Here is a 14,275-nt window from a genome sequence, read left to right as displayed (position 1 = left end):
GTGCCTTTTGTATAAAAAGGAACGTTTACCACTGCAGTTTATTCAAATAGTCCCCATTTAACTGTAGTATGAACCATATTGGGGTATCACTAGTACTGTATATACACATATCTTGGCACCTGCTTACTGAAAAACTGTCTGTTGAGATCCCATTATTATTTTTATTTACATAGAACCAGCATATTCCAAAGAGCTGTACAATTAGAGAAATGTAATCAGGCTCATAAGCCCCTGCCCCAACCACAGGCACACAAACACACACCAGACGGTAAGCTTGTGAGGCCCCCTCTGGCCCATGTCTCACGTCTCAACCTTCTTCATCAACTTTACATGTTCTTGTTCTGTGTTTATGTGCCATTTGTATGATTTTTAAATCTCTGACTGTACGGCACAGTAGAGTTTTGTGGCGGCTGCATATAAACAATGATGAAGATTATAAGAGGGCCAAGTTACTATGAAGTCAATGCACGAACACAAATGCTTCTTCATGTGCACAAGTGCGCCCACTTAGTCTAATGCATTTCAAGCCAACTAAAAGCAAACTGCACCTAGTTCTGCAAGTGGGCGGATGCTCCTGAAAATGTGCAGGACGGAAACTGCAAAAATGTTACAAAGGTCCAACCTGCTGCCATGTTTTTCTTCTAAAGTACTGTTTGGTGTAGAATCATGTATGTCTTAATCAGGAGAATGACGGGAAATCTGAATGGTCTTTATTATATATGTCAGCTCGGCATGTTTGACGCTTATTAATACAGTACATAGGTTAAAGTAAGCCTAGAAATGTGCTTTCCTGCAGAAGTGCAAATAGGGTCTGCAAAGTGCATCTCCTATTTGTATGGCAACAAGACTACCTCTGGGATTCCAAGGTGGTGGGGAGGTCAAGGCTTTGTAGGGAAGACGGCTGTGCACCTTTACACAAGTAGGGAAGGGCTATGCAAATTCTCCCTCTCAACCTCTCCCACCCTGAAAAATGAAATCTCATGCACTTCAGCCTGTAAACAAGGTAAGCTCTAGATCCGCCAATCACATTGGCTGTTGCAAAACTTTGGACCCCAGCAGATGTCCACATTGATTTGCGCACCAAGATGACATTTCCCATAACACTGGGTGTACTTGTGCAAATCTAGGTTTTGCACTTTAAATATTGGAAGAACAAAATCACCAGCCGGAAATCCAAGGAGACGCAAAGAAAGTATATCAACTTTATACTAAACATAATGCAGAACCCAGTTTTCCAACACTGCAAGGCAACAATGCTAACCACTGTGCCACAAGCGAGTCATTGATTCCTCTGGTCTAATGCACAGATACATTGATGTCAGAATGACTAGAAAGACAACCTAAATTACAGTATCTCTTGCAGGAAGGAGGCAGGAGATTCTCTTGGGGTTTACATGCTATCCATAGGGCATCTGTCACTCACCAATGCTTTTCATAAAAGACAATGCCACCTACATCTATTCGCTTACTCAGCTGATGAAATTAGTTGATAGCAGACTAAAGAAAAACATGTTTGAACACAGTAAAAATGGCTATAGCTGATAAGCTGCAGTTAGAGCCCAATTTTAAACATTAGCATAACAATTACTCCATCTTTACAGAGGCTAGCAGTATTAAGCCTAGTACTATCTTGCTATGTACTTCGATAGTTTAGTAAGCGGCAACTCACAAAGCATAAAATGTATAGGCAAGGTAATCATTTTTAAACAAAGCAACTGACAATCATTTTCACCATATTTAACCAGGAGCAGTACAGCAAATACAAAAATAAACAAATAAAATAAATGAATATTTGTTCACGTTTCATAGATATATAAATGAAAATCGTAAGTTTCCTACTTAAGAGTGTTCCAGTGGCCATTATAAATTGTAGAACTTAAAAGTAAATGGCAAAAACATATTTTCACAGGAAATCACATTCACATTTGAAACAAGTTTTTAAAGTTTTTATATGCAACCAAGTCATTATGGTGATAGAGACAGAACAGAATGGAACCAAAGTTACTGCAAAACAACAGCATTTTGTAGAAACTACAAATATCTCCTAGTAAGGAAGGAATGATACCAATTATATATAATATATATATATATATATATATATATATATATATATATATATATATATATATATAATCTATTATACACACTCACAATGGTCTCAGCCACAACACTAAAGTGAAGTGAATAACATTGATTATCTTGTTACAATGGCACCTGTCGAGGGGTGGGATATATTAGGCAGCAAGGGAACAAGCAGTTCTTAAAGTTGATGTATTGAAAGCAGGAAAAATGAGCAAAAGTAAGGATCTGTGCAACTTTGACAAGGTCCAAACGGCAGGTGTTGTGGGGTGTTCCCGGTATGCAGTGGTTACTCCCTACCAAAAGTGGTCCAAGAAAGGACAACTGATGAATCAGCGACAGATCATGGGCTCCCAAGGCTCATTGATGTGGATGGGGTGTAAAAGACTAGCTAGTCCAATCCCACAGAAGAGCTACTGTAGCACAAATTGCTGACAAAGCAAAGCCAGTCAGAGTGTCCATGCTGATCTCTGTCCACCACCGAGTGCCTACAATTGGCACGTGAGCACGAGAAGTGGACCAAAGAGCAATGGAGGAAGATGGCAGGATTGGGATATGGGTAATAACTGGAGTATTAAAATGCTGGTAATTGACAACAATAACAGTAGCTCAACAGAAACCAAAAATGTTAAGGGACTTATGCATGACTTCACTGTAAAACCTGCATCACTCCCAAAAAAAAAAAAAAAAATCTGTTGCAGCGAATTGAAATACATTTTTAACATTTACAATTTTCCGATGTTTGAACATCAAAAAAGTGCTCTGAACATATTACATGTATGTTTTATTATTCTTTATTATTATGCTTTAATTCATACACAAGTCATTATGAGGGGCTACATACAATTTTTCCAAACAAACTTTACTGCTGTCTACAAAAGGCACCAAGAGATTAATATATGAATATTATTAAAATAGTTGCCTACAATTAAGTAAACAGAGTATTATACACATAAAATGCATGCTTGTGTATTTAGTAGTCATTTCCAAATTTGCCCAACAACAAATTGTTTGAAAATACAGATATGCAATACATACTGCAAAAAAATAAGCTGAAACTTCCTACCGAACAAAACTTAACAATGTAAGAAATAGACTACAACAGCAAAGATATTTGTCTGCATTGGAGAATGAAGTACTCAAGAAAAACTCCAAGCAGCTGCCAGATAAAACACTTCAAGTTGATAAAGGAGTAAAGCTTGACATTTTCAGGGTTGAGCACTCCATCCAATTGTAATTGACATGCATTAATTCTGACATTTTCCCTTAAAAAATGTTGTTTACCTTATACAATAACCTCACCTGCCACTTCTGTTTAACTTTTCCTCGAGCTGTAAACCAAGACACTGCCCTTCCAACCTAATTATACTTTCAAAGTCCCATGGAGCCTATATAAAAGTTTGTTAAGCTATATTCAATATCTCCACATATTAAGGAATAGTAATTACACTTCAACTAAACTGGACACTTGTGTTTCATATTGTACGTAAATGAGATTGTGTGGCTTTATTCTGTGGTTTACAAGCGCTCTTCGTTTGTCACAACTACATGTCTCTCCTGCAGGGCTGCTACAATGTATGTGACCATTAGCCAGCATTTAAACTTCCTTCTATGTACCTCTACAGAACACTTACAGAAGCACACATGGATAGCACTTCCCTGTGCACAGTCCCAATAACTCAGTACAGTAACTGCAGCAACCACATCACATGTATACAGTCTTTTAATAATACCGCTGCATTTTAATTCGGCATAATTATACTCTTATTAACATACCACCCGATGCTGCCAAGGAATTATGGCGTTCTCTGATTGGCCGAATTCAATTCTGCACAAGGTATCCATGGGAGTTGTAGTCCGTCTCTGACCAATCAGGTGACACTTGTCAACAAGTAGATTAACTCCAGGAAACCGTCAGGTACGGTAAATAGAGACATCAACCAAAGCACAGACAGTCCACAGTTGTAAACACTAGAGGGCCAACACATATAACTGTATTCTTCGGTCAGTAGAGCCGTTCAGTGAGTAACTTAATGGGTTTAGCGGTCTCCAGAAACATGGCTACTGTCGTTAACTACATCAGAATGTTTTGTTCACAAATTTTATTACAAAACAGAAACAAGTCGCTCCCTCTGTCGTTCTGGCTGCTACACTTTTGGGATCACTTTAGTACCAAGATAATAACGTGTTTCACAGTTTATTAGTAGGAACACACTAGAAACGTTACGTATAGCAACGTTTAAACAATAAGCCCACATATTGTGGTGAAACATTTTACAGATTTTATTATATATAGCCTAAGAAACAGGTAAATATCTTAAAACAGACCTACATAAACTATAGGAAAAAGCTGACAGTCATGTTATCCAATATTGGAAGACTGAGGTCAAACCCCAGTTAGTGCTTAAACTATGTAAATGGTTAATGATTTTGTATGAGGAAGGTACGGTTTTAGTACAGTTTTGACTATAACTAGATACAATTTTAGGTTTTGCTTATCCCATATCCACATATATATATATATATATATATATATATATATATATATATATATATATATATATATATATATTATATTAAGTACCTTCCTTTCAATCATACATCTGATATTGTTCTTAGTTTTTTTTCCTGCAAACCATTATCCCTGAGGGCAACAAGTATGGCTGCCTGTCACACACACACAAAAATAAAGTGTGAGAGAATATTACAGTTCAGGCAAAGCTCAGGGGTTTTTCAAAGCATCTCTGCTCACTATATTATGTACCATATGATTAGTAGTCACATGACACTGCAGAACTAGAATTAATTAGCAGCCTGAAGTAACAAACCAAGGCAAAATTGTTGATTAATTACAAATAAGTTTCTTACAGCCTACCACATTAATTTTTGGTAAAAACAAAACAAAAATTATAAAAATAAACATACATTTATATTTTATGGGGGGGTAAAAATAAAAAAGCAGAATATAGTTTTTCATGATTCTAGTTATTTTGTCAACCCCAAATATTTACACCAAGGGCTTGATTTACTAAGAATCGAGTTTCGTGGCGGTTTGAAACCGCCAGCCATCACTAGCGGTTTAGTGGTCCAAACCACCGCATTTACTATAGGGTGGCTTGAGGCTTCAATTTAAAGTGACTGGCGATGTATGGCAGATTGAAAAAGCTAAACCGCCCACCCTCCAAAGGACAGCACAGGACAGTTTTAATACCTGCTTCAAAATGGCTGGATTGCTTAAACATGCTGTTTGAACTATTTTGCCATTCAGAACATAAGAGAAGCACCATTGACATTTAAATTAGTTTGCCAATCATTATTTATTGATTAATGGCTAAAAGTAATTAAATAATTTATGAGGGGGAAATTTTTTTATTAAGGGGATAAAATTATTTAATTATTATATTATTCGGACAATATGTAATGACAAATTGTGCAATATAAAATAATTACATCCACCATTAAAAATCAGTTAATAATATTATATATTCACATTTCCCATATAATATAATGCTATAATAGTGTCCCTTTAAAAAAAATAAATATTAAAAAAAAAAAATAAATTCCCCCATAAGTTAATATTAAATTCATTTTGTCCCTTTATCAATAAATAATGATTTTCCAAATATTATAAATGTCAATGGTGTTTCTCTTATGTTCTGAATGGCAAGATAGATTAAACAGCAGCAGTTTAAACAATCTTGCCATTCACAACCACCTCTTTTATCTTGGCCGTTTGGATGGCTGTTTTGCGGCGGGTTTGAAAACCCCAGCTTAGAAAATTCGGCTGTTTGTATGTTCATCATTGTTAAAAAATGGGCTGGCGGTTTGTAAAGTGGTGGTTTTGAAAAATGTCATTTCTGGTCATTTTGACGGCGGTTTGGGCTTTAGTAAATCCGGCGGTTTTGAAAATAGCCGAAGAGCGGCGATTTGAGCAAACCACCCTTTAGAAAATGTAGCCCCAAATGTAATGATCTACTTTTACCTTCTAAGTATAGCAATACCAAGTAACAATTTATACAAGGTTTAAAATAGTTATAGATTCCAGGAACAAAATTGGACATATTTGTTTTTAAAGTTCTCTTTTCCCAATGATATGTTACATTTACACAAAAGGTGCAATGTCCCATAATTTCTAAATTTGGAAGAAAACGAGTTAACTAGGTTCTTTTGAGGTGAGCTTGAGTGTAACATGTATACATTCTTGTTCAGGTATACTACTCGCACAAAATGTGTGTCACACAGTATGAATGACATGGTTTTGTCATGCTTGGGAGTAAGTTAGGTAGTGAGATTAGATAAATATATATATAAAAAAAAATTAAAAAACATTTTTAATGTAACATCTTTATTATTTCTAAAGATTTATTTTAAAAGTCTGATTGATCGTCCTTGTGCAATACCATTTAAGAAAAAACTCAGTGGACATCACATTGTTACGTATGAAATATGTTGGAATCTTTTGATATTACTGTACAACTGTACTGGACAAACAAACAATGTATATTTCTAAGAATAAAAAAAACACAATTATGCTATTAATGGTAAAATACAGTAAAACTGATTGATGTAAGGCTTCTTATATAAGTCAGGTTGTGTTGCTAGGAGCTGTGCATGAACTTCTCCCACAGACACGTAAATGACATCACTAGAAGTGACAGCTGGCCTGCAGAGAGATGCAGACCATTAAACATGGCACCGCAGAGCCAAAGCAGGAAGTCCATTACTTTCAGTCTAATCTAATTGTACCATTCATATTCCTACCTTGTCATGGCACGTTAAACACCTAACTATAAATGTGCAGAAAACTATTTACACTTGCATTATTTACCGAATTTTACCTGTTCTTCAAAATGCACATTTATTTATGTTGGCTTATTTCTAAAGGAAAAGAAAATCAGTCAGTCAGCCATAATTTAAATGGAATCACTGCTGTAACAATTGATTCGGCTAAGCTGTTCCAAACACTTCCAGCTCCCGGTGTGAAATACAACTTCCTAGAATTATCTTTATTCCATGCTTAATAGAGCATCTCTTCATCTTCATATCACCATACCAGACCTGGTGTCTTAGTCTGGTAAATGTAATTGTTAATATTAGCCTTAGACTCTCAGCCCCGTTGACATGAAAGAAGCCTTGCTGCACGAACCTGCTTCAGTTGGCCTTTGTGTTTGAATTAAATAAATCCATACCGTCTTCCAATTAATAAATAGCCCAGTTTGACTTTTAGTCAGAAAAATCTTCCAGAAAGCACACGTTGTATTCTTTAAAAGCATTGGTTTAAAGTGATCATGAGGAAAATGTAAATATATATTATCAGATAAGATTGGTCTAATTATTTATTTTTTAAGATTTATCTTTAATATTATAACAGCAGAACTATCAGCGTTCTCCTGGTCTCTTGTGTATATATATACATATATGTACATATATACAAAAACACTGAACATATGGTGCTCTCCCTGTCTCTTTTGTGTATATATTATACATAAATATATAGGTATACAGAACGTATGGCACTCTCTTTGAAAAAAAAAAATATGAAAATCTCATTACTCCAACATTTCAGTCTCCTATGAGAACTTTCTCATGGACCAATATATAAATTATGGTTTAGTAGCTAGTTAAATCTGGGGAGGAAGCATAAATTGCTGGGTTTGTATCGTGGGAGGTGCTACCAATGCCACAGTAGTGGAAACTGGATGTTTAGCCAGAAGCAGGGTGGCTGGAAATTGAAAAAAAACTTTTTGTATTGATTTGCTCTAACTACACCTCTTGCTGATTTTTGCCATTCTAACATCCCTGACTAAAGTTCAGTAAAGTGTGTGAGCATCATATGTTAAATTCTATGTCCAGATGGGCTTTCTTTTCTGTCTTCAATTACTTTTCTGAGACATTCAGAAGAGCTTATGATTACAATTATAAGGAGTATTGTGTCTTGTTAAATAATATTGTGGGGCTTTTGCAAACGAACAGAATTAAAGTGCACTCTTTTGTCCATTCAAAAGTTATTATGGCCTTTACTCTGATATTAATAATACTCCACAAACAAAGGTTGCTGTTGCAGGACCCTGTACCTGGCATTTTTTTTAAAGAAGTAAAAAAACAAATCTAATTTGGTAAATATTACTATTTAAGTCAATTCATAAGTCTGCTTTGATAGTTATGACTTTTGTCAAAGTGAAGAGTAGATAGCTGGACCTCTGTGAGGAAGGAGACTGTTAGGACCTCTTGTAGGGTGTCTCAAACCACTGCCTATCCATGGGCTGCAGAGTATGCTGGCACTATATGAATAAATGTTAATAAATATCTGTCTGTCCCTCCTACCAAAGGGAACTGTATAGTGACTTGTCCTCTACTGTTTAAAATAGGCTAACCATGAACCACATTCTTGTCCCACATGCAGGGGTGTTTATATGCCCAACATGGTCTTCCATGTGACCTATTGCTACTTATTGTGAGTCTTTGTATCCACATATCTTGTGGCAGTGCCCCTAATCCTAAGAAGACAATAGTCCATAAAGTTCCCTTCATAGATAGCAAGTACATGAATGCCCCCTGTGACAAGACTGGGCCTTACATTGAGAATATTGGGCCAGCCTGGTCTGTCAATCAGTGGGCTAATTGAACAACAGCGGCCCATTCAGTTTTTAAATGCTGCCCGGAGGTCAGATCCAGTACTGTTGTGGTGTGCAGAGAGGGTGGGGGGAAATCAGTTCTCAGAAAGTGTGAAACAGCTGTGGACCTTGACACATCATTACAAAAAAAAAAGATTCTAAGGGGTTAAAAACAGGAGGGTCAGGACTCTATCTTCAATCAGTTGGTTGAATGTCTATTGTTGCAGCACCTCTCCAACCCAGACTGGATGGCATGGAAACAGCAGGTGGTAGACCACTGATGTCATGTTCTACCTCCTCCACTGTTACCACCTAGACTCTACATACCACCAATAAAAAGGATCCATGACCAAGGGGGTTGACCCAGGGAGGGGGCCAGGATTGGGTGACTTTGGGGAGAGACAAAAAGGGAGTCCCAGAGGGGAGGGGTGTTGTGGTTGGAGAATCTTGGAAGAGCAAGGACTTTGACTGATACATAGTAACCTAAGGGCCAGAAAGGATTGCTTAAGCAGAAGCTTCTTCAGACAGAACTGGCAGTGAACCTCTAGGACCAATTCTGTGATCACTCCATCTGGAGACACTCGTAGATTCTGGGGAATTAGCGAGCCTGCATCACGAGGGAGACTAATAGCCAGGGTTCCACCAAGCGGATGGAGAGTTGGCCGAGCACCTGGGAACTTCAAGATATACAGACCCACCTTACAGACCAAAACCTGTGGCCCACTTCGATTGTCATTTGTGAATTTTATTGCTGGGAATTTGTGCCTACTGGGGACTTTGTTAGGGAGTTTTCACTAGCACTGGTGATTTTCTGACACTTGTTATATTTGATGGGATACATATTTCTCCTGTTGTATGTTACGGAGTGTGTACACTTTGTTTAATAAAAGACGTTATAATCACTTTCCTGCCTTCTTACCTGCATGAGCTGTGAACCTAGAGGGCCGGGTATAAAGAGAACTATAGTTCTCACACCCCCTATCAGGTTTATAATGTGAAGAGAGCGAGTTAAATTTTTGCCACCAAAAATCAGGATTACAATTATATCTCTTAATTCCAGAAAACTTACTGTACTGTATAACATGCAAATTTACATGCAATATGTATGATGTACCCAATTTTTAAGAAAGAATAGCATCAGCAAATGTTCAAATTTCTTAGTCTTGCGAGCTCTGTAATTCTCTCAATAGAGTCTCACTGAAGAGTAACACAATTTGATCTCAGCACAGGGTAGTGGGAAAGAACTGAAATGTCCATAAGGGATTTTCCCAATTCAGAAACAAGACATGTTGATGTCCGTGCTCCAGAGAGTGTTCTACTCCAAACATCAGACTTGACAAGAGGAACATAGATTCAAGCTTGAGTTGGTTATTCAGCTCATGTTATCAATGACTTCACTGAGAAATGCAGAAGATGTTAGGATTACAATTTTAGAGGAATATTATCACTTGTTGAAGAAATGTTGTGGAACTTTTGGTACTGCACAAAATTAATGCGCATTGCTGTCTATTGTTCATAAAAAAAAAAAAGCTATTACGGTGCTTAATAAAACCCTCCTATAATAATAATAAAGTTCACAAAAAAAAAAAAAAGGTTGATGTAATACGAGAAACTGGAGATACTGTAGCCCAAAAATGATCTCTACCTTGTTCAACAGCATGAAGCACAAACCCCACTAATTCTTAAGAAGTCAGCAATATTTATATAAGTATTTTTAATGCAGTAGTTCTAAGAAGTAAATATACATTAACTACATGATTTCAAGAATTCTTCATAAAGGAAGTGTAACTATTTTTATAATTGCTCAATAGTGATCTTCTTCTCATTTACATTCAGTTATAGGTAAAATGTGGTTAATAAATGATCTGAGCTAAACAAAACAGTGCTACGTTTTTGGAAACATTTTAATTATTTTACAATTACCACTGGGAAATTTAAAAAAGTTTCAAAGATAGAAATTCCAGGCTAAAATGGAGCAAGTGTCTTTCAGGTGAATTGAGCGATTAAGCTGATGCTGCATGGTCCATCGACTGTGTCTAACCCCTCACTACTACCACAGAAATACAATGCAGGGGTTAGGATATCGTAATCCAGCACATTCAGGGTGATCACACCACATATGGAGTATCATCTGTAGGCAAGGTAATGGTTTGTAAAGGTTCAGATCACTGTAAATATCACACAAGGTACATTAGACATAGGAAGTCAAACACTGTAATGTTAAATACCACTTTTAATTAATTGTTAAGTGCAGAATGTTAAAGAGAGTATAAAGCAACAGATTATCCAAGCATAAACTAGAAAGATACATGGTTTATGGTTTACATGTGCCCGAAACATTAAAAGATCACAGGAAGAGTCATACATTTAAACCTTATGTTTCTCTTGTCTCCGCATACGGTGGCAGCAGATGGGAATGAACTGAAGCAGCAAACATGTACTATCGTACCTGCTGGCATCACTAGTACATGAGCAATATCTAGAACACGTGTAATGGTAACGAAAATCTCTTCAAAAGGAAACTTTGAAAAAAAAATCTGTTGGCAGCATTTTCAAACAGGATTCAGGTGTCTAGAGCAGCATTTGTGTACATTTGTATTATTCTAATAACTGAAACAAAAAAATGGAGACAATTTGCTTGGCTGATTCAAAATGTATACTTTAAATATTTTTTTTTATTTTATAAAATATGTTTTGACACTGTACACTTTCTTTTTGTGCTGTAGTTATATTACTGAATATAATGTTAAATCTAGGGAAGCTTTGCAAGGTGGTGATTATATTGTCATGGTAGAATTATTAAGAGGGAAAGTGTAGGTATATTATATATTGTAAAGGCTGTGTATGCAAGCTGATTGTGACAGTCACATATATAAACGGTTTCTGAGGTTACCAGACATGTAGAGGTTTCACAGGGAGTTAGAATGGAATTGGAATTTTCTGTTATACCAAACTCAAATAAAGTTACAATTACATTAATATACATCAAAACGGAATTATGTACACTAAATAATGGAACATAATAATTGCCATGGTTTGTGGCAAATCTCCAGTTCACAAAAAAAGTGATGGCCTGCACCTATCTTCAAGGGGAACCAGGATACTAAGTGAGCAGTTTGTTAGTTTTAAATAGTTCTTGATGAAGCTTCCAGAGGGCATGAACTAAACAGGAATAAAACAGTCTGCTCCCCAACCAAGAGGTATCTTTTCTGCAGACAACTGGAACAGGAAACATATCCAGAGTAACAGAAGACAATGCAGATCAAAACAAAATAAACATTGAGAGAGAGATAAACATAAAAGATGCACAAACAAAAAACTCTTCGAGCTATGTGTGCAAATGCTAGGAGCTGAGGAAATAAAATCCCAGAACGAATTGCTTTAATGACAAGGGATGACCTGGATATTGTGGCTATTACAGAGTCATGGTGCAATGAAAACCATGACTGGGACATAGCTATACCGGGATATAATTTATTTAGCAAGGACAGAGTGGGAAGATTCAGAGAAGAGTAGCAATGTATGTGAAAAAAAACATAAATCCAACTTTAATACAAAGTACTAAAGAAAAAATTGAGGCCTTTTAAGTGACCATAGAAACAGGGGGCAAGGAAGCACTTTGCGCTCCACGTGCGTTCTAAGAGCCTCCAGACGGAGGACGACGCAGTAAAGGTTGTAAGGAAGATTTGAACAAACACTAGAGAAAATATCTCTCAGAATAACTCCATCGATAGGCAAGTCTGCCGGAAACAAAAAGGAGGACGGTATATCACATTCCATCAGGAAGAGACTAGGGTAAGAGTTCCTTCCTTGTTTATATTACTGACTGCTTAATACCTACCACCATTTTTCAACAGAAGCGCATAAACATTTAATAGTTGTATGTCTCTATCTTCTTTATGTGCAGGATCATTACTTTATCATAATAAGTGTTCCATGCGCTGAAATTAAGAGATTAGTTTTGGTGATTATTTCCCACGTCATTCAGCAGCAAGGCTATGCTTCGGACTGGGGTAAGAGGAAGAAGAGGAACTGGACAGGAACCTATTGCAGGACATCTATAAAATGGCATTAAAAAGAGTGGTAATAATCATGGGAGACTTTAATCTACCTGATGTGAATTGGGAGGAGTCTTCTGCAAGTTCCACTAGAAGTAGGGACATTCTGAATTCTTTGCAAGGAGCATCCCTCAAGCAAATGCTGAGGGAGCGTACTCAGAAAGACGCAATATTAGACTTAATTCTTACAAATGGTGACAGAATATTTGATGTAAATGTGAATGAGTACCTAGGATCCAGTGACCATCAAGCAGCATGGTTTAGTATAAACTCGGAGACTGCATCATATCACACAAAACAAAAAGGTGTTGGATTTTAGGAAGACTGACTTTGCCAATGAGCCACTTACACATTTTCCCATCTCTACAGAGTGGAAAAACTTGAAAGGAGTGCAGGAGAGGTGGGAAAAATTAAAAAGTGCAATACTTAAAGCAACAGACCTTTGTATCAAAAGGGTTAATAAAAGTATAGGGAAAAGGAAGCCAGTGTGGTTTGCAAAAGAAGTAGCGAGTATAGTGAAAGCAAAAAAAAAATAGACTTTAGAAAATATAAGAAAACTGAGTAATGAAGACAAAGAGGTGTATCTTGTTAGACAGAAGGAGGCCAAGAAGGTAATCAGATGTCGAAAGGCACAAGCTGAAGAGAAAATGGCCCAGTTAGTAGGTAAATGGGGCAATTTTTTTTTAAAAAAAATACTTTTTATCTCTGGCGCTAGTATATCACAAAATAGAACAAATATGACTATTAAAATCTCGGCAACAGATGCAGCAACCCAAGAAAGACGTAGTGTTAACCCTCTGGATAGATATAACAAAAACAAAGGAAGAGTTGCGCAAAAATCGCCTAATTCAACATTTATTATAGTACTTGAATCAAATCACATGAATGAACCTTTATAAGACCTAATAGGATCAATAAGTACGTATTACACAGTAAAATCAAACATTTAAAAATGGCAAAACTACAGAACACATACAAGGAGTTAAAATAAAAACCATTACATGTTCAATAACTCCTAATTTTTCCCAAGCAGTCAGCTTGAGAAAGTCTGTGTCTCAGACGAAACGCGTCGCTTTGTGCTTGCTGCCTGAACCTTATATCATTGCCTTTCTTATTACATCAATGGCAATGGAGCGCTTTTCATATTGAATGAACTTTTATTCACATGGATTGCTATCTAGCTCTGTTTACGTTACCCGATTGATTGTGAGTATAAGAAGGAGAACGCAGAGTTTGTACAACAAGCAGAATCTGCATCCACATGATTTTTGATCATCCCGAACTAATCTGCACCGAAGACAACATCTAGTTTGTTTTTCTCCAAATCGATCATTTAATACGAGCTTTATGCAACATTACTTCATGATATGAGGATACTATTTGCTGGAGGTGAGAACAAACATTCCTTTCGGAGGTACGAGATTTCTTCTGATGTTCAGCCGGTAAGAAGTTTCTTCTACACTGTACCTATCCTATTGTTAATCCCAGCTATTTGTGGCTCCAATCTAGCTGCGGACTTTATGA

General features: G+C 36.7%; 1 protein-coding gene across 4 annotated transcripts in view; it reads right to left on the bottom strand.

The window, feature by feature from the left end:
• The window catches only part of ENOX1 (ecto-NOX disulfide-thiol exchanger 1), a 398,268-nt gene that overhangs the window by 308,544 nt on the left and 75,449 nt on the right, over positions 1-14,275 (bottom strand). Inside the window, exon 1 of one of the 4 annotated variants that reach the window (XM_075199755.1) lies at positions 3,856-4,005. The exons of the other annotated variants lie outside the window; for them this stretch is intronic. The gene's annotated coding sequence lies outside the window, so the exon portion shown is untranslated. Of the gene's footprint in view, positions 1-3,855; positions 4,006-14,275 lie in introns of those variants that run through there. 4 annotated transcript variants of the gene reach the window in all.

Source organism: Mixophyes fleayi, chromosome 2 (genome assembly GCF_038048845.1).
Source record: "Mixophyes fleayi isolate aMixFle1 chromosome 2, aMixFle1.hap1, whole genome shotgun sequence".
Classification (NCBI taxonomy): Eukaryota; Metazoa; Chordata; class Amphibia; order Anura; family Limnodynastidae; genus Mixophyes; species Mixophyes fleayi.
The sequence above is the reverse complement of the archived record's forward strand: the minus strand, read 5'-3'. Positions and strand labels throughout refer to the sequence as shown.